Source organism: Passer domesticus, chromosome 2, assembly GCF_036417665.1.
Source record: "Passer domesticus isolate bPasDom1 chromosome 2, bPasDom1.hap1, whole genome shotgun sequence".
NCBI classification, from domain to species: Eukaryota; Metazoa; Chordata; class Aves; order Passeriformes; family Passeridae; genus Passer; species Passer domesticus.
In genome coordinates this window covers 126174788-126194501 of record NC_087475.1, presented here as the reverse complement: position 1 = coordinate 126194501, position 19714 = coordinate 126174788, and the positions used below count along the sequence as shown (strand labels likewise).

Genomic DNA, 19714 nt, shown 5'->3' with positions numbered 1-19714 from the left:
AACAGTGTTTCCTGACTTGGTGGACAAAAGATATCTTCATTTCCAGTTGCTGGGTAACATCAAATATTCCTATTTTCACCCTCAGCTATCTCTTCAGGACTCACCAGTTCACCATGGCTTGTGCTGCAGGGACGGAGACCTTACAAGGGCTTGTTGGGGCAGCCTGAGGAGGCAAAAAAAAAAAGTGAAAGAGAGGTTGAAATACAGAGGATGTAACAGGAAAATAGCCCTGCAAGCCCTCCCTGTAAATGCTATTATGGTAAAATAATTATGCCTGAGGGGACGCTTACAATCAACACCCCCCTTGCACTTATTAGAGGCACAAAGGCCTTGCAGAGAGGTAGGAAAAAGGACCTTAATGAAAATATTGGCAGCACAAACACAGGAAAGCGCCGAGCTCCCTCCTGTTTGCCCTGAGAGCTGCAGGGGCAGAACAATGGTGTGTCCCTCCGCTGCTTCCTTCCCCTGCCCGGGCTGCTCCGGGGCAGCCCCAGCCGGGATTTGCCTCCCAGGCTCCTCTGCAGGGGCACAGACACGGGCACAGCTCTGCTCCCCTCCTGCCAGGCATCCCCTGCCTTCCTGCAGCCTGTATTTTCTCTCTGCAAAATCGAGATGTTGGAATCTCCCGGCCTTGCTCGGTGTCCACCATCCAGATGTGGCAGCTGAGCAGGGGTTCCTCGCTCTGCCCCCCAAAAAAGCCATGGGGAGTCTGCTGTGCTGGCACCACACCCTGCCTTGTCTTGCCCATGAGTGCAGCAGCAGATGCAGAGAAGGGAACATCCAACATGGCCTGACATCTCTGAGAAGGCTCCAGGGAGAGCTCAAGTCATAACGGGGCTCCAGGAGAGTTGGAGAGGGACTGGGGACAAGGCATGGAGGGACAGGACACAGGGAATGGCTCCCACTGCCAGAGGGCAGGGATGGATGGGATATTGGGAAGGAATTCCTTCTTGTGAGGGTGGGCAGGCCCTGGCACAGGGTGCCCAGAGCAGCTGTGGCTGCCCCTGGATCCCTGGCAGTGCCCAAGGCCACGTCTGGGTCATCTGGACTGTTCAGGAAAGTGTTTCTCCAGCAAAGACTTCCCCCCACTGTGAGCCTGGGAGGAGGGAAAAGGGTTTTTTTCTGCCCACAAAGAAGATGGAACAACACTTTTTCTTGGAGAAAGCCGGTGCTGAGTTTAGGGATTAATCAACCTATTCCTCCTGATCCCACTCTTGTAGGAACCTGCAGCATCTCCCTCACCACCCATCCCAAAGACCAGAGCAGTGACTCCTCAGAGGATTTGCCTTGATGCCCTTCTGAGCTGCCAGTCTCGTATTTCCCTGCCAGGAAACAGAAATGTGCCTTCTGGAGGAATTTTCTCTTCCTTAAGCACGTAACAGAACACTTTCAGGATGTGGTGTGAAATCCCAAAACTCAGCCCTGGTTTAGAGCTGAGCCAGGTCCTAAAGGAGCAGCTTAAAAAGGGAATCACACACAGGGAGTGTCACAGGGGTCCAGGGGTTTTCAGGAGGGCTTTACAGCTGCATCCTTTGGAAGTGAAGCTGGCTGGAAATGTGAGGAATGAGCACAGCAGAAATCCCTCCCATGCCAAAGGGAGATATTTAAATTAGCTTTGTGCATTCAAGGCACTTAGCACGGGAGAAGGAGCTTATAAATCTGAAACCAACCTTCCCTGTCCAAAATTGCATTTGTTTTCGTAGAGGCTGCATGGAAATTCATGGTCAATTTCCTTCAGTGGCTTTTCTTTGAAACTGCATGGCCCTTAGCAGGCAAAGTGCTGCTTTCAGGGGGCAGAGATGGTCCCTGTGCCCATCTTTGCTGTCCTCACAGCTGCTTGGAGTGGCTGGAGAACAAATCCTTCCCCAGCCCTGCATCCTGGCAGGATCCTGGGTCGGATTCAACCAGCCAAATCACAGAAATATTCTGAAAATGTGCAAACTCTGTATCTTCTCAGAGGCATTTTCCTCAGCAAATGGATGCTGTAAAGAACTGACTGGCTGGTGCTGGGAGCATCTGCAGGATTTCTGGAACCTCACGAGTTTGAAGAGTATTTCCTCTTGGTGCCAGAAAAAAAGATTTTCCCCTTGATCTTAACAAAAGGCTGAAGTCTTTCTGCTGAAGTTAAAAGGCAATCCTTAGGCACAAAACCGAGGATGTTTAAAGTTTGGCAAAGGCACCAGACTTTGTTACGTGCCTTGGAATATCTGCATCTGTCCCGTCCCCTTCTGCTCATCCACCCCCAAGCCTGCAGGAAAACACATCCTGAAGCTCTGCCGTGGACCAGGCAGAGCAAATAAAACCAGGCAGCAAATAAAATGCTCCCACAGGAGAGATTTTCATCAGGATTTAAGGTAATCACAGCTCTCAGGGTTGTGATTCTGAAATGTCAGCAGTGCTGGAAGGAGAAGCACTTGGCAAAGGGCTGCCAGGACAGCTGCCTGTACCTCAACCCTGCAGCTCCTCTGCTGTGCTGCTCGTTGCTTGGATCAGACTATAAATTCTGATTTTTCACCTCCAGAATTTCCCTGCTGCTGGGTGCAGCAGGATTATTTCTGCTCCTCCGAGGAAAAGAGCCAGTTGCCAGCGACCTCTCAGTCTGCCTCAGTAAAGAGGAGTCTGGCATTTGGCTTGGGCTTGCTTGTTATTTTGACAGCACATCCCTTCCTTTTGCTCTGCTTGGATCAGTCTCTACTTCAGGGCTGGGCCAAAGACGTGGGAAATAGCCAATTTGCAGGGGGAAAAAAATGAATCCATTGCTGTCAGCCAAGTGTTTTGTCACCTTGCATCAAGAAGGGCAAAGGATTCACAGCCAGGACACAGCTGAGTTTTGGCCACAGCGCTGGGCAGGCCTGGGCATCCTTCTCATCCCAAATAACCTGTGCTGCTGCAGTGTGAGGAAAACAAGTCCTGGGCATGGTCTAGATCCAACAAAACACTCATCCTTCCCAAAATGCTACAGCACGGTGGCCTCAGTGTGATCAGATCCACCTACACACTTGGGAGTTCAGGATCTAACGTAGGACCAGGTGCAGGTGATAAAGGGGGTGGAAAAAATGAAGGGTGAGTTGGAAAGGTGGGGAGAAATCAGGCTGCAAAGCCCTGACCCTTTTTATCCACCTCTATCCACCCAGGTAGGAACACAGAACATCCCTCCTACCCCAAGCTATGCCTGCCCCATCCCTGGAAGTGTCCAACGCCAGGCTGGACGGGGCTTGCAACAACCTGAGACAGTGGAAAGGGGGGCTGGAACGCGATGATCCTTAAGTTCCCTTCCAGCCCAGCCCATTCTGCGATTCCCGGCTGCTCGCTGCCCTTTAGGGGCTCAGCATTCCCGAGCCCCCGGCACAGCGCCGAGCACTCCCCATCCCAGGGCTGCCCCAGACTTTTCCTTGCCCCCCAAACCACAGCTCGCAGTTCTGGTGGGGGGTTCGCTCGCAGCCCAAAAGAGAAGAGCTCCCCACGGCTGGCTGCAGCTTCCTTTTCTTCTCCTCCTCCTCCTCCTGCCGTGGCTGCGCTCCTCCCGCGCCGCCCGGGGCGGAGCCGCCCGGCCCAGCGCCCGCCCCGCTCCCGAGCCGAGCCGAGCCGAGCCGGGCTGCGGGGCCGGGGCCGTGCCAGCGCCGTCCCTGCGCCCTTCCCTGCCGGCCCTGGCACTGCCCTGCCGCCGGGGCCGGGCTGCCCTTCCGCGGGGCTCGGGAACCTGGCAGATCTCCCGGCGGCAGCAGGTAAAGGGAAGGGAGGGAAGGGAGGGCTGGGGGATCCCGCATCCCCCGGGCTGCGGGGCGATGCTGAGCTGCCGCGGGTGGGACAGCTCTGCCGGGCTGGCTGCACCCCCAGGAGGGGCTGCGGTGTCCGAAATCGCCTTGCTTTGCCCCGAAAGGTGTTTCTTTTGCCTGCCCCAAAGGCGTTTCCTCGCCCCCTCCCTCCCCACGGGTGGCTCACCTGGCCGCCAGCATCCCGAGCGAAGTTGGGGATGCGAGCGCTGCTCCCGCTGCTGGGGGACGGGGCTGGGCACCCCTCCGGGGAGAGGTCCCGGTCTGGTCCCCGAGACCCCCGAAGTGTCCCGCTGTGCATCCCGACACCGCCGTTCCCCTTCGGGCCCTGCTTGTTTAACAGGGAACGCTTCGTTTGGGTATGGAATGATGGCATCCGCAGTGTCCCGCCGTCCCAGGGCTTCGCACCGCCGTTGTCCGGAGCTGTAAAATCCTGAGGCAGCTGAATCCCAAGAGGGATTTATTTATTATTGCTGCTGGTCCAGCTGGAGGAGCGCTCAGTGCCCATCCAGCTCCCTGAGGATGCTCAGGGATGTCCTGGTGGCTCCTGGCGACATTCCCCGGCAGCAAAGCCTCTGCTAAAGACCCCAAATTTCCAGCGAGAACTGAGCAGAGAGGGTGGAAAAAGGTGAATATAATAGGGTGTCACTTTCTCTTGATGCCTGCAAAGAAACTAATTTAAAAAAAAAAAGTAATTCAGGGAGAAGACGGGGGGAAATCGTCTCGTTGCTGTTTTATTGAAACCCTCACCCGCGTCCCGTCTGTTCCCCGCCCGGAAAACTGGGCATGGAGGAGTTGCAGTCGGCATGTGAGGCTTGCTCTGGAAAAGGGCTGCTGGAGCAATTCCTGGTGTGGAAGCTGTGAAATTTCACCCCTGGCCAGATGGAAATGGGGGTTCTCCAGCCAGGAAAAACCTGGCTGTGTCAGACTCGCCGTGCTTTGGGATTTCAGGGCTGGGTCCTTACAGCCGCTCTTGTTGTGTGTAATCGTGTTGGCTTAAGGGTTATTTTGGGGCTGGAGAGGGATTAGGGATAGATGTCAGGAACAGGCAGAGCCGTGCTGCATGTGAAACTTAAAAAATCATGAATTATGGTTCTCTTTGCTGGCTCTTTGTCCTGGTGGGAAGGAGCCCGTACGGATTTTTCTCCATTAGAAAGTTATATTGTACATGCAGAACATTAAATCCAGGGTGCTGGAGTCTCCTCAGGATGCTCCAGCTGCCAGGAAATTTCGATTGCTGCTGATTAGCAAGTACAAGTCAGAGTGGTGCTGCTTCTTAAAGAGCTTTTTTGGGATTTGGATCACCCAGCCCCATGCAGGATAACAGCCTTCTCCTTCTTTTCCCCTTACAAATTGCCAGCTTACACTTGGCAGGTGTGGCCGGGGAAAAGCTGAGGTAAATGGATTTCCTGCCTCGCATTTGGTCTGGCATGTCCATTTTCCTCATCAGATTGCTATGGAAAATGGTCCATTAATTCATTAGCCAGCCTTTCTCCACCTGAGCAGTGATGCATCCTGACTCCTTAAAGCCTGTTATTTTAACATACCCTCCTCTGCCAAGCTTTGAAACATCTTCACGCTGATATCCCATTGTGGAGCTGCAGAATATTTCTCTGTGATTTAGGAGGTTCTTCTTCAGAGGCAAATACAAGCTCTGCTTTGAGGCAGAGTTAATTTTAGAGTGGGTGTCTCTGTCAAGCTGTACTTTTTTTATTAAATGAGCGTGTTCTGCTTGTTTCACTTTTCCCTGCGATAATTCGGCAAAGCACGACTGGTGTTTGTCTTGGAAGGAAAATGAGTCTTGGTCAGATCAATTGATTTGGTGTCAGATTGTAGATTCAGAAACTGCTGGCTCAGAATTAATGACAAAGGGTTTGGTTTTTAGCAGGGCAATAAATTGCTTGATAAACCATTAAGGTTATGAGACAGAACCAGCTGTGAAGGGACAGCCCTTTGTTGTACTTTTACCCATTAACTGTGTACCCAGGTGTATTTGATCTCAAGTAACTGCCTTAAAATCACCATGCCAAAATCACTGTGTTTAGGGGTGTTTTTTGTGGGTTGGAGTAGCTCACAGGTGCAGGTGCTGTTGTGGGTGGAGGTTAAAGATGCAGGGAGCAGGTGGCTCCTTCACCCTCATTTGTGTCAGAAGTACTTTGATGCTCTCAGGTGGTGGAAGTTAGGTCTGGGTGCCCTTTAACCAGACACACCTGGGGGGAATATTGTCCTTTGACTTGCTCTGTGAGTCTTCCCGAGGCTGAAGATAAAAGGCAATGGTTGTACCTTTGAAACACTCCTGGTGCAGCTGCGGGCTTGTGTGGGAAGGTGGGGCTGGACTGGAGGGGCACTTAGGGCTTCTCCTGAGAGCAGCTTTCCTACAAACACGGTGAGGTAGGAACATGCTTTCCTTGGAGTCTGCAATGCTGGTTTTAAAGTCCTTTTTCTTGAGATGTTGCCCCATCCCTGAGATGCTTTGCACCTTCACGCTGGTATTTGTGGGATGGTTTGGGTTGGAAAGGACCTTAAAGCTCCTCCAGTTCCAACTCCTGAGGTAAAGAGATGGGATTCACCTGGCAGTCCCTTTGCTTCATTAGGCTGCAGCTAATTAGGCTCCAAGGAGCTCACAAAGGGGTATTTCACCTTGTCCTGTATCCCAGCTGGTGCTGCTGCTGTGAGGAGGCTGTGGGGTCTGCTGGAGCTGCTCTGGGGTGAGTGGTGTCTCATTTTCCCTATTTGCTGCAGGGTGTCTGCTCAGGGCTCCCCAGAATCCTTGTTCTGGGCTGGGTGTGAGCTGAGCAGTCCCCTGTGCTCAGGAGAGGGCAGTGTCACACCAAGGAGCCCGTTCCTTCTCCACGGAGCTGCCACCTCCTCCAGAGGAGTTCTGCACCAGGGTGGGTTTAGGAGCTAGGCACCTCATCCCCCTCCCTTCTTCCCAAACCAAAGATTCCCCTTCCAGCCCTGCTCTCAGTGCTTAACAGCCCTTTGCAGGAACATTCTGAGCATGGTGCTGGGAAAAGGGATTTGAAAGACTTTATGGCAGTTGCTTTTGCCTGCCAGCCCCTCTATAAACAGTGATTAGATACAGCTACTTTAATGCATGTCTTGACTTTCCAAAAAAAAAAAAAAAAAAAAATTGCTGCACATTGGTGTTTGGCTTTGCTGCTTTTTCCTCTTTAGCAAACCACTGTGTTCTCCCCACTTCCTCCAGAAGTGCCCACAGATACTGGCAGGACAACTGCCTGAATATTTGGTGCAATAGTCTGTCATTGCTCAACAGCCTGACAAACAACACAAAAAGGTTTTCTTTTTTATAAGCAATTAAATATTTGTAGAAGATTTCTGCCAAGGAGTGGTTTCAAGGTACAGAGTGTTCCCCTCAAGGGTGTTCAAACAAGGAGCTTTTGGGGTGGCATTTGGGGAAGTTTTTTGTGCCTGTGCCTCCATGCATTCCATGTTTCCACGTTTGGAATCCATCTCAGGTGGGGATTGAGCTGTCTTTGTTCTCTTGGGCAGGACTGGTCCTGATGATGAAAAACGAAAATGAAAATGTTTCTTTTTGTGCCTGCTTTTTGTGTGTGTGACTCTTATCTGGTTTTATTTCTTTTTTCTCCTTGCTGGTTGAAGGGTGAACTGGGAATAGGAGAGGGGGAAATTACAGCTTTCCTGGGGTGCTGCACAAATCTGGGCACCAGCTCTGTCCCCGTCTGTGCAGAGCCCTGCTGGTGGTTAATCTCCTCCTTGGAAAGAGCCTGGGCTGGTTTTAGTGTAATTCCTTGGTCATGACAGACCTGAACCCTCCTGCCCTCCCTGCACCTCTCTGTGTTGGAGCCACGCTTTCCATGAGGAGCTTGGGGTCCAGGCTGCTGGATCCTGGAGGTGATGGACTGTAAGTTGATTCTCTTCTTGGCTGGGAATGCTCAGAAGAATCTGTTTCACTTTCAGAGTTTTACCACGTGGTGCTGTGCCAAAGCAGCTTTTTATCTCCCACTTTCCCCCTTAGCTGTCAGCTTGCCTTTAATTCTTTATTTATTTATTTTAAATGCTGCTGCAACTTGTATAATCTCCTCATAAATGTCTGGCCCCTGTGTTTTGCTTCCCTTTCCTCCTTGCTGAGGTGAAATAGGTGAAATGAAACTTGTCCCTCCCCCAGCCCGAGGTGAAATGCACAGAACAGAAATATTCTGGTCCTTGGCTGTTTTTAGCTGTGCTGAGTTTCAGGCTCACGTTTGCCCAGGGAAAGCAGCTTGTGACTGAAATAGTCCAAGGTGAAACCCAGAGTTTCCTCTAATAGGTATTTTTGGGTGTAGCCTTTAAAAAGATGTAATGGACTGGTTGTACCCTCCAACATCCACGTGGTCCCTGAGCCACTCTAGGAGATTATATTTGGGCCACTTAGCTGGTATTGATGAATCTCTTGAGCTGACAGTCACCTAATCATAAATCAAGTCTAAAATCAAGTCAGTGTTCTGCAGGATTGCAGCAAAACAAAATGCATTGCATTTCCTGACTTGGAGCAGTTGGGAATTGGCACCTGACGGTGGCAGGGGATGCTCGGGGTGTTCCACAAGATTCTTGGGAAGCTAATCCTGAGCAGGGCACTTAAGAGCTTGGGGAGGATTTGAGGCTCAAGTCTGGCTTGCTGTGCTGTGAAATTGCCCTGGACCTTGCCAGGAGGGAGGGACCTGGCCCTTTTGGGGGTGTCCCTGTGTGTGACCCCATCTCAGCCCCGTGTGCTGACTGCAGGGCTCTTATCTGAGTAAAACATTGGGGAATGGGGGTAAAACTGGGATCTGTATCCCCAGTGCTGCCCCGAGGGGCAGGATGGGGCTGAGGGCTTCCCAGGATACAGCTTAAACTCAGTCCCTGGGAGGGATAGAGAGGGTTTAGGTTTTCTTACAGGGATTTACCCCTGTGCTGAGGGCACTCTGTGATATTTGGGTGGATTTTGCTGTCTGGATTGTTTTTTTTTGGTTGTTTTTTTTTTTTTTTTTTTTTTTTTTTGGCCAAGTGGTAATTAATGCTTTCCTTGGGATTAAAATATTTCCTGCATGTCCCAGCTGTTGGTGTAGCAAAGAGTCATCCAACCCCTTGACCTTTCTCAGAGGAAGAAAAGGCTCTTTTGGAGAAGGTGGGAAGTGTATGTTCAAATCCAGGGTGTCTCTCCCTTCCCAACTACTTTGAGCAACCTGGGCTAGTGGAAGGTGTCCCTGCCCATGGAAAAAGATTATTTTTATGACCCCTTCCAACCCAAATCTTTCTGTGATGATTCTGTAATTCTCCTTTCTTGCATGAAGCAGCGCCATAAAGAAATTATTCCTCAAGGCTGTCAGGTAGGTGATGGTTTTTAGGCAGTTTCCTGATCAAGCAGTGATTATTTGCAGGTATTGTGGGAATTTTGCTATCCATCTGCCTACTAATTACTCAGGAATCTTGTCAGTGAGACTTCAGACTCTCAGTCAATCCTGTTGCAGTTTGAAACCCAGCAAAGAGGCAGCTCCTGGGTCCTGTTTTGGGTGTCCAGGAGTGATTTGCTCTGTTTCCCTCAAGCATTTTGGGCTTAGATTTTGCCATCCGTGGTTGATCTTAGAGATCTGCACAGCAATAGTGCCTGAACAGTCCTTGAGATCTGTGCATCTGGGGGGTTTGGGAGCCCTGGAATTCATCAAGCCAAGAGGGGAGGTGAGACCTTCTCCAACACCTATTTTTAGATGTGTTCCTGTTCACGTGCAAATTACACTCATCATCAAGGATTGCTCTCCACTTGGGACACTGGATTTGTAATCCCTGTTTTCCAGCTCTTGGATACCAAAATGCCTGCCAAAAATACAGATATTGCTGTCTCCTTTTCCCCTGTGCCCTGGAGCTGGGGACTGGGAGCTCCCACACCACTCGCTGTGCTGCATTTGATGCTTTGTGAGTACAGAGTGGCGGCAGGCTCTCGTTTTTGGGGTGATTTCCCCTCCCTGCATGGGCTTTGGCATCACTTGGTGGCGGCTGACAGCTTGCAAGATCATCTCCTGCTTTCCTGCTCCTGCCTGGATCCTGGAGGCAGGATGTGCGTTGGGAATGAAGCAGCTCAGCCCCTCTTTAGCTGCGAGTTAATCACCCAGAGTGCTCGCAGCCCTCATTAAAAGCCTGATTTAAAGTGCAAGGTTGACAGCTCGGCTGGAGATGCTTTCCCTTATCACAACTGCTCCCTAATCTGCGTAGGGACTTGTTTGGCTTTGCGTTTTTTGGTTTGGATCTGCAGCTCCTGCTCCGGGAGAGCTGTGCACTGAGGGAATGTGCAGTGAGCCAGCTGCAGGTGTGCAGATGTTGATGTGGTGGCAATAAGCCTGCTCTGGTGTGCCTGATGCTGGCAGGGACAGCCCTTAGTGCCTCACAAGGTCACTGGGCTGCGTGAAACACAAACCCTGCCAGGGCTCCTGGGACAGCTCTGCTCTGCCAAGAGAAATAAAGCTGCTTGTGGGATTAGAGGGATGGAGCTGCTGGCCCTGGAAGAGAGCAGTGTGGGAGGGGATTGTCCTTCCCTGGATGTGTACCTGGGCAGGTCTCAGCTCCAAGCCTTGTCCTGGGCTCTGCTGAGCCCCAGGAGCTGCACAGAATCGTTCTGGGAAGGGAATCTCTGCCTCAGTGATGCTGGTGCCCTGTCCAGTGTCACCTGGGGTTGGGGGATGGCTCCTGTGGATGCTCCCTGCTGGGGAAAGGTGTCAGGAGGAAGATTGGCTTGTTCATGGCAAGATGGGATTGGACCTGGGAGCTCCTGCTGGGCTGGAAATCCCCCCCTGGAGCTGATGTGATGAGCACCCCAGCGTCAGAGTGGGAATGTGGCTCAGGAGGGAAGCCTGGGGGCTTGCTGGGGAGCTCTAACCCAGTGTCCAGACTTTCAGAGCTGCCCTGCAATGAGCAGGTACAGATCCACTTCTAGCAGCACAATGAGCTTAAATGTTTGAGTCCTCTGTGTTTCTGAAAGGGTCAGCTCACTCTGTTAAACCCCTTCTGTCATGAGAGTCCTTAAATCCAAATTTCTGGGGTAATTGGTTATATTGAGCTGCATTGGACCCGTGAGGAAATCACTTTGCTCTCTTGGCTTCTCCTCTCCCAGCTCGGGGGAAATAATGGCTTTTTGCTTATTTCCCTGAACTTTGCAGCTCATCTGCAGGGTTCCCTGGAGGGACAGCTCTGCAGGACTGGCTTGAAGCCTGCTCTGCTCCTCTCCTGGAGCAGCTTTGGGGCTGGATGTGGAGCTGTGGGGGGAACACGGGGTGAGGAACAGGGGCAGCTGAGGCCAAAGGAGTCAAAAACCCCAACGTGTCTGCTCCAGTTTCTGCACCTTCCCAGGCATTTTGTGCCTGCCCTTATCTGGGCTGATATTTGCAGTGCTGATAAGGGAGGGTCTGTAACAAGTGTGCTGTGCCACAGATAAAACCTGCAGTGCGTAAGAGCTGTTCCAGCTCGGCCTTATCAGCACTATTAAACCTGAATATCAGCAGGGCTTCGGGGATGAGTGAGGCTGCCCTGGCTCCCTCAGCACACAGCATCCAAGCAGCAATTGTGCTGGGACTGCTGCTGCTCTGTAAGTCCCCCTCCAATTTGTTTATCATTTATTTTCCTTTTTTTGTTGTTGTTTTGGTTTGGTTTTTTGGGGAGGTTGTGGGGTTTTTAATTTAAATTTTGGGATCAAGGTTTGTGAGCTGAAATGTTCCAGATCCAATTTTGGGATCAAGGTTTTTGTGTCTGAAAGGCAGCTGCCTGGTGGCTGTGTGCTCTGTGTGTGTGGGTAAGGAGGTGGTGGCTGCTCTCCACGTGGGTTGGACAGGCTGGATGGAGATGTCACCTCTCCAAAAAGAGCTGCAGATGTGGCACTTGGGGACGTGGTTTAGTGCTGGACTCAGCAGAGTCTGGTTACTGGCTGGATTCAAAGATGTTAGAGGTGTTTTCCAAACTTAAGGATGCTGTGAGTTAAATTTAGGGATTCTTGCATCTCTCCAGGCTGCTCTTTGCTCAAAGAAATCCTGGGGTTTTTGTGCAGCCACTGAACACCAGTGCAGGCAGCACAGGTTTCCTGCACCACCTTGGTGCTCCCTCAGGGCTCTGACCTCTGCAGGGGTGGGAAAACATTGGATTGAAGCTGCCAAAGGGTGAAGTGGTGGAGAGTTGCATGGCCTTGGGCACTGCCAGGGATCCAGGGGCAGCCACAGCTGCTCTGGGCACCCCATGCCAGTGCCTGCCCATTCCTTCCCAAAATCCCATCTGGCAGTGGGAAGCCATTCCCTGTGTCCTGTGCCTCTCAAAGCCAGGCTTTAAGGCTGCCTGAGCTGGGCTTAATCTGAGGAGAATCAGCCCTGCCTGGAGCTGTTGGAGGAGATGGGTTTGGACCAAAGTGGGATCCAGAGCTGGTTGCTGTTCCCTGCTGCTGTGCCCAAGGTCAGCCTGACCCTGCAGCTCCCAAATTGTTCCCAATTTTTGCAACTAGCAGTTGCTGCTCTCGGCTGTGTGAGCAGCTCATGGGGTTTATCAGCCCCTGGTTGGTGCTTCTGCCTGATCCCAAAGGGCCAGAATTAAAATGAGTGGCAGCAGGAGTTCCTGGGGCTGTGCAATTCCAGAGCCATCTGATTTCTCCCAGACTTGATGTGCTGATGGTTTTATCTGGGCTGGCTGTGGAGCTGGGGAGAAGGAGCATCCTTGGTGCTTCTGACAGCTCCAGCCCCTCAGGCCTGAGGCACTGCCACCTTTCTCTGGTTTAAAAACTACAGCCAGGAAACACAAAGCAGCCTTTGGAAGGAAGGGGTTGCAGTGGCTTCAGATCTCCTTTGGAGAGCTGCAAACTGGACCCCTGACCCAATCCCTGCTTTTTAGAAGGGATTTTCTGGAGACTTCAAGCTGGAAGTGAATACAATTGTGGGGCAGTCTGGAGTCTGTCCCCTGCTTGCTTTTGTCTGGCCACCCTAAAACTTATTGCTGTGTTTCAGCATTGCCTGAAGCCTGTGAGATATTCTGCTCCCAAATTGGCCACATTTGGTGACTGAGCCCATATGTTTGATTCCAAAAGGCTGTTACATTTTTCTTGTTTTTATGTTAATTTTTTTGGGTTTTTATTTTTTCTTTTTTCTTTTTTTTTTTTTTTTCTGTGAAGGAAAGGTATGAAATAAATACTGCCTAAAAGACTTGTGGCTGTCAGCTCTTGGACAGGGCTGTGAGGAAAACCCTGTTCTGTCTCATGCCCCATCAGGTTTAATGCTTGCTAAATGGCAGAGCTGTCGAGAGCAAGCGCTGGGCTGAGGCACTGGAGCCGAGATTAAAAAAATAAATATTGCTGCAAGTGGCTGAGCTTGGAAGTAAATTATGCTGTGAGTGGATACACAGGGACTGCTGAGGTGTCTGGATTCCCCCCAGGGCTCACTGCCAGGTGGGAGGCTTGGGAATTTGGGAAGGCAGCCTGTGGGGAAAGTCCTGTGTCCCACAGCAATAAATCCTCTCCCTGCCATGCAACATGAGGGCTGTATTTAAATATTTTTATTGCTCTAGAGCTGAAACCATTTGTAGAGTCTGATATTTTCATTTTGCCCATCATTTACCAATGTGAAAAAAAGAAAAAAGAAAGGGTTTGCCACTTGTCTGGCTTTTAGAGAACTCGAAAGTGATGAAAAATCAAATTAAACCTGTCTGCCATGGTTGTCCTGGAGCTCTGGGGGTTTTGCTCTTGCTTGTGCCATCTCCCTCTTGTTTCTCTATGGGAACAGGGAAGGACTGAGCTTTTTATCCTGCCTTTAACCCTGGAGCACCACAAAGAAAGAATTATTTGTCCTGAGATAATGTGACATAACTTATGGTGATGCTCTGATGATGGCTCTGAAAGGAAAGGTGTCAGACATTGAAAAGATTTGGGATCATCCCTCAACAATCCCAGCTCCCAGAGCATCTTTGGGACCACCAGGGTGTGAAGGTGGCAATGGGAAAATGCTGCTGCTGCTGCTGCAGTGACACAGGGAGTGCTCCACCACCTCGTGGGATGCTCACCTGGGGTGTTGTGCAACTAAAACCATTCCCTGAGCGTGGTTTGTGTTCATCCTGGTGGCTGAGTGCACTTTGGTGCCCTGAGAATGTACCAGAGCTCTCCAAACCCACTCAGCTCCCTGCTTGTAGTGACTGGGGGGTGTGGAGGAAGCATTTATCCCATGGATAAGTGGGATAGGAGTGAAATCCCGGTTTTATGGGGCTGGCTGGAGGTGTCTGAGCTATTTTTGGCTGCTTTTCCCTGAGAGCCATTGGCACGTGGCAGCTGAACCTGCCTCTGCTGCTCCCCCCAGCCCTGGTTCCCAAACTCTGGGGTGGCTCTGGGAACAATCTGGGAGCAGGGAATGTGTTGGCTTCTTGCTTTCCATCTGGAAGTGGCAGTTTCCCCTGGTGGGGGGATGCTGAGCACGGGAGATCCTCTGCTTCCCAGGAATAACCTCCCTCTGGGGGTGGAACAGCATGGGGGTTGTTCCAATGGCATCACTCAGCTCTCTGAAGTGTTGCTGGCAAAAATGTGCTGCTTCAGACTGAACGTGGGTCACCTTAGGACAACCTCTGAGCTGTTTTTTGGGGGAAATAAACCACAGAATCAAGTGAAAACTGGTTTGTCAGAGAGAGTTTGAAGCTGCTCTGGGTCCAGTCCCTGAAGGAATATGCAGTGTCCCCAAAGAATTCAGTCCATCCAGACTAAAAGGTGAGAATAAAGGACGTTTTCTCTTGAGATGTCATCTCCCCAGGGTCTTCCCTGTGGTGTGAGTTTATTTGCTGCCAGGCTGGGGACAGCAGTGACAGAACTCTGTGTCACTAAGGTTTGTTTTTCTGGAAGTACAGGACCTTGCACTGCTGGTCCAGTGAGAGCCTGACCTCATCCCTGCCCTCTGGCACTGGGAGCCATTCCCTGTGTCCTGTCCCTCCATCCCCTGTCCCTGTCCAGCTCTCCTGGAGCCCCTTCAGGCCCTGGAAGGGCTCTGAGCTCTGAAGAGCCTGTTAGAGCTGTGGACTGGGGCTTCTTGTGCAATAATCAAAGGTTAACCCCTGCAGCCCTTGGTGGTGTTTGCCTTTTGCTTTAGAGGAAGGAAATGGGATCCTAATCTTTGGCTCAAATGCCATTTGTACATCCACTGACAAAAGTAAATTTGTGATGTGCTTAATGAAGCCTAGAAGGATGTCTCAGATAATGGACAGAAAATATCTGCCCTTTAAGGACTTCTGCTTCCCAAAGTATTGCAGGGCTTCCTATTATGGTTAAGGAAGAGGAGCCTTGTTCTTTTGGGGGTGTTTTTTGTTTGGTTGGTACATTTAACTGGGAGTTTTCAGAGGAGAAAGCCCCCTTGGAAAGCAGATGGCAGAGCTGGATCACGTGCTGCTTCCCTTCACATTTGGATGGAAAAATGTTCCCTGGAAACAGGGCTCTGCCTCTGTGGAGGTGCTGCAGGGAAAAAATGGGGGAGAATTTCAGAAAAGGGGTTTTGCTTTCCAGGGTCTGGCTGTCAGCCTCCCTGACCTGGGAGTGCAGAGGTGGGAGTGGAGCTGGGTGACATCTGTGCCTCAGCCGTGTCCCTCTCCTTGCTGGGCCAGGGCAGCCCAGATCAATCGCCTCAGTTGGTGCCTCTTGGAGGAAAACCACTTCCAGAGCATCTCCAGGAACCTGGGAGTAGGGAAAGAGTGGCGTGTGCCCTGGTGTTGCTGCTGTAGCACTGAAACACAGGGCATTTGTAGGGAAAGGTTTAGAGATAATGGGGCTTGTTGGTGATAAACAGATGTGTCCACTTTGCTTTGGGAAGAGGTGCAAAGATTTGATGTGTCCATCACTTGGTGAAGAGCTCGGAGGCTCCTGCAGCATTTGAGATCCATTAAAATCCCCTACTTTGAGGGACTGGGAATCATGGAATCACAGACTGGTTTAGGTTGAAGGGACTTTGAAATCACCAGTGCCTTCTGTGAGCAGGGACACCTTCCTCTAGTCCAGGCTCCTCCAAGCCCTGTCCAGCCTGGCCTTGGGCACTTCCAGGGATGGGACATGAGTGATTCAAGGCAGGGAAGGAAGATAGTGCAGGGCTGGGGAGCTTTGGGATTAGCACTAAATCCTGTGCACAGAAAGAAGCCTCGAGGCCTCAGATGTCTTGGATGTCTGGCATTTGAAGGACTTCTCCTCTGGTAAGGTTTCTGCTGAGCCTGCCAGTGAAAATCCCCAGAATGTCACAGTTATTGCATGAGACTTATGCATTAATAGGATTTAATTTCTGCAGAGCCTCTGATGAGGGGAAGAAGTACCTCAAAGGAGTCACAGGTATTTTGGGAAGGGCTTAAGTGGAGTAAAATTCAGCTGCAATCATGTTTCAGCAGGGGAGCTTGGAGATGAGTGAGATGGAGCAAGGAGTTTTATCACTTCCACGCAGGATGTGCACAGCCCTGTCTCTCCCACCTGTGCCTCAGCTCTTCCCTGCTGGAAAGAGAGGGATTTTCTCAGTGAAAGGTCTGCTTGATTTCCCACGGCAGCTCCTGCAAGGCTTGCAGAGGTCCTGCTGTGCCAGGATTGGAGTTCCTGGCCCAGTGGGGAGCTGCTGCATTTTGCTCCCATTTCCTTGCACTGTCAGGGCTCCTGGGGGCTGGAATGAGGAGAGTGCTCAGCCTTTGCAGACTGAGGGGAAGGGGAGTGTGGAAGGTTTCCTTCCTGGGGAAAAGGGCTGGTAATGCAGCTTGGGGGGAAAAAAACCAAACAAAGCAGCTTCTCTTCCCTTCTGGCTCAGAGAGGGGTGTGATGTCAAGGTGGAGCTGAGCCTTCCCAAAGACTATGGGAATGTTTTTTCTTTCCTTTTTTTTGAGGGATGGGGGATTGGTTTATATACTTTTTTGTTAAATCTCTCAAACAATGCTGCTTCCCCTTCCTTGGAGCAATTGTTCCCCGTGGCTCCTTCCCCTTCCTCCGAATCGTGGGAAGAGCTCTCCTGATGATGATGGATGGGCTCAGATTTAGTCTCTGCTTTACCTTCCTTTGTCCTGCTCAGCTCTCTTGTTTTCCTTTGTTATTTCTGATCCTCATCACAGTGTGGCCAAAACCAGATGTGTTAGTGCTGATGGAGTGAAGTGTCAGAGCAGCTTCTGCTTCACCCTTGAACTTGGCAGGGCTGGGTTAATGGCTCCATGATCCTGGAGGGCTTTTCCAGCCTCAGTGATTCCTGATTTTACATGTGACTGCAAAGTCTAACAGACTTTCTAGGTTTCATCCCTGGAGTCCATGTAGTCTCCTCCTTGGAGAGCCAGTTTCTTCCTTAGGGGGGAAAAAAAATTGGTCTTTTTGTGACCAGCCTAATCTCAAACCTTTTCAAATGCATCCATTTTGGGAGACAAGATTAATTTTTTAAATTGATGTCATTTTTCGATGCCCAAGAATCCCAAGACTGTGGCTGGTCACTGGCACAGATTGCAGAGAGAAGCTGTGGCTGCCCCATTCCTGGAAGTCATCAAGAAATAAGATTGGATTTGTCCTTCAGGAGCATTTCCAGGGAAAATCTGTCATAAACCAGGCCTAGGCAGAGCAGCATGGGAGAGATGCTGATCTCTCCACTTGGACTTCACTGTGGGCATGTGAATTTAAGTCAGAACTGAACAATTCCATGTGCCACATGCAGGAATGATAAACCAGTGGGTATTCCAGGCTTAGGGATGTAAGAAACCACCTGATTCAGGGGTAACTCCACTACGACTTGATTCTTTTGGAAAATATCCCCCAGACTCCAGATAAGAAATTCCAGGTCCTTCCAGCCTTTATCAGAGGAGCTTCCTGCAGGGAGCTGTCAGTGATTTGTGCCTGGGAGGAAAGGGAAAGGCAGTTGGGAGAATATTCCATGACAGGCTTTGAAGGACTCATGGAATGAAGTGGGAAAGGCAGCAGCAGCCTGGGGGGCTCTGAGAACCTGTTTTAGGGGATTCTATCATGCTTCAGCAGAGCCAGGGCAGTCATCCTGTTGATAAGGCCAACACCCACTGCAAACATAGTAATTAACAGGGTGAACTCCTGAGAGGTGCTCTGATGGGAGCCTGGGACTTCAGGACCAATTGTGGTGGATATTGAAAGCCCCATCCCCTTGGGCAGTGGTAAAGGATTTTCTTGCATAGAAGTCTGATTAAAACCTCCTTTCTGTGCCCTTTTCACAGCCTGTGGTTAGGAGCTGCAGGTAACCCCCTGAAATGATGACTGACTGGAGAGCTGCTGGAAGTGCTGCTGTTTGCTGACTTGACAGATGAGAAAAGCCTGTCCCAGTGTGATCTGAGCATCTGTCCTTGCTGCAGCCCAGCCACCAAACCTTTACCTGCATCTGGGCTAAGCCAGCTCTATTTTTAGCCAGTGTTTAGTGTCCAAAGTGTTTGATGCTGTGCCAGGGGGACAAGAGTGGTTGAACAAATGACTTTTTGCACTGAGGGGAGCACAGGAGCGATGGGGATGCTGTGGGAGCTGGGCTGGGGGTGGCTGCTGCAGCAGAACTGTTGGGTTGTTCTCTGTGATTCCTTAGTGTTGTTTCTAATTAAGATGATAAAGAAAATGCTTCTGGGAGTAGTCTTAGAGGAGATCTGGGATGTGGAAATGGTGAGTCTCTCTTTAGCAGGGGCCAGACACTGAAGTGTTGAGCTGGTGCTGGCCAGGCAGAGGATCTGGAGCTCTTGGTTGATTTCTGGGAAGCAGGGTGAGGTTCCTCCTTCCCTCCTCTTGGGAGACCATAACTCCCATAGTGGTGTTCCCCATGCCATTCCTTGCTGGAGGAAGATGGCAGAAATTTGGGACAAGTCCTGTGGAATACCAGGCACTCTTCCAAGCACTGCTTTTGTCTGAGGGATAACAGCACTGGAAATGTCCAGAAATGGCAAATAAACCTGGAGCCTGCTTTGGATCAGCAATGCTCCACAGACCCAGCTGTGGCAGTGTTGATTTTCTGAAGCACTGATCCTCTTCCTCCCATTCCAGTCCCTCAGAAGAAAACAAATCCATCAGTTCAGGTGCCAGAACTCGCTGCTGACTCCGCAGAAGTTGTTTGCACTTCTCTTGCATCCCTTTTATTTTCTTGCCCCAAAGTTTGGGCCCCAGGGAAGGGACTTTTGGAAAGTCTTCAATGCAGAGCTGATCCAGAGGCATAGGAAGGAGCAGAGGAACAGAGCTAACAGATAAACATCCCCAGCCTGCAGTTGTTTGGAGACCTCTTGCATTGGTGTGTGATACTCGTGTCCCAAGCATAACAAGTGACAGGATGGGAGGAAGTGCTGGGGGAAGTTTAGGTTGGATGTGAGGAGAAATTTCTTCCCTAGAGGAGTGGTCAGGCATTGGGGCAGGCTGAATAGGGGAATGGTGGAATCACAGCCCCTGGAATGCTCAGAAGTTGTGTGGATTTGTGGCACGTGAGGACAACACTGTGGTGCTGGTTAATAGCTGGACTCAGCCTTAGAGGCCTTTCCCAACCTTAATGATTCTGGTTCAATACAACTTTTTTTTTTCTTATTTTTGCAATCAGTCTTAGTGGAATTTGCTCTTAAAAGCAGATACCCATTAAAAATCCAGGAAACTTGGTCTTCCTTGTGTAGGATTCTTTAGGCTTTAAAAGATTATCAAGATTTATGCTTTGGAGCTGGGTGCTGGCTGTGTTGGAGTTGCTGGTCTTGGTGGAACCGTGTGAGGACTCCAGGAGGCTCCTTGCCTCTGGTGGGGAGTTTTTGGCTGCTGTCCTGTCCCTGTTGTGTCCCAGACAGGCCATGGCCAGAGGTGCCAGCCTTAGCTGGGTGTGCAGAGGCCGTGGGGAGCCTTTGGGTCCCACCCTTGGGATGGGGGCTGAGTTCCATGTCTGGGGCTGCAGGGACTGTGGTCCAGCTCCTGTTTGTTCAGGCTGCCCTTGACCCTCTGGATAACCCTCTTTAATCCCTGGACTTACACAAAA

The 19714-nt window shown here is 50.8% G+C and overlaps 1 protein-coding gene across 1 annotated transcript in view; it reads left to right on the top strand.

Annotated features, from left to right (window-relative positions):
- Nucleotides 1–3542: 3542 nt before the first annotated feature.
- Nucleotides 3543–19714, top strand: part of GDPD5 (glycerophosphodiester phosphodiesterase domain containing 5) — a 97025-nt gene continuing 80853 nt past the window's right edge. Inside the window, exon 1 of the mRNA XM_064411140.1 lies at nt 3543–3725. The gene's annotated coding sequence lies outside the window, so the exon portion shown is untranslated. The remainder of the gene's footprint in view (nt 3726–19714) is intronic.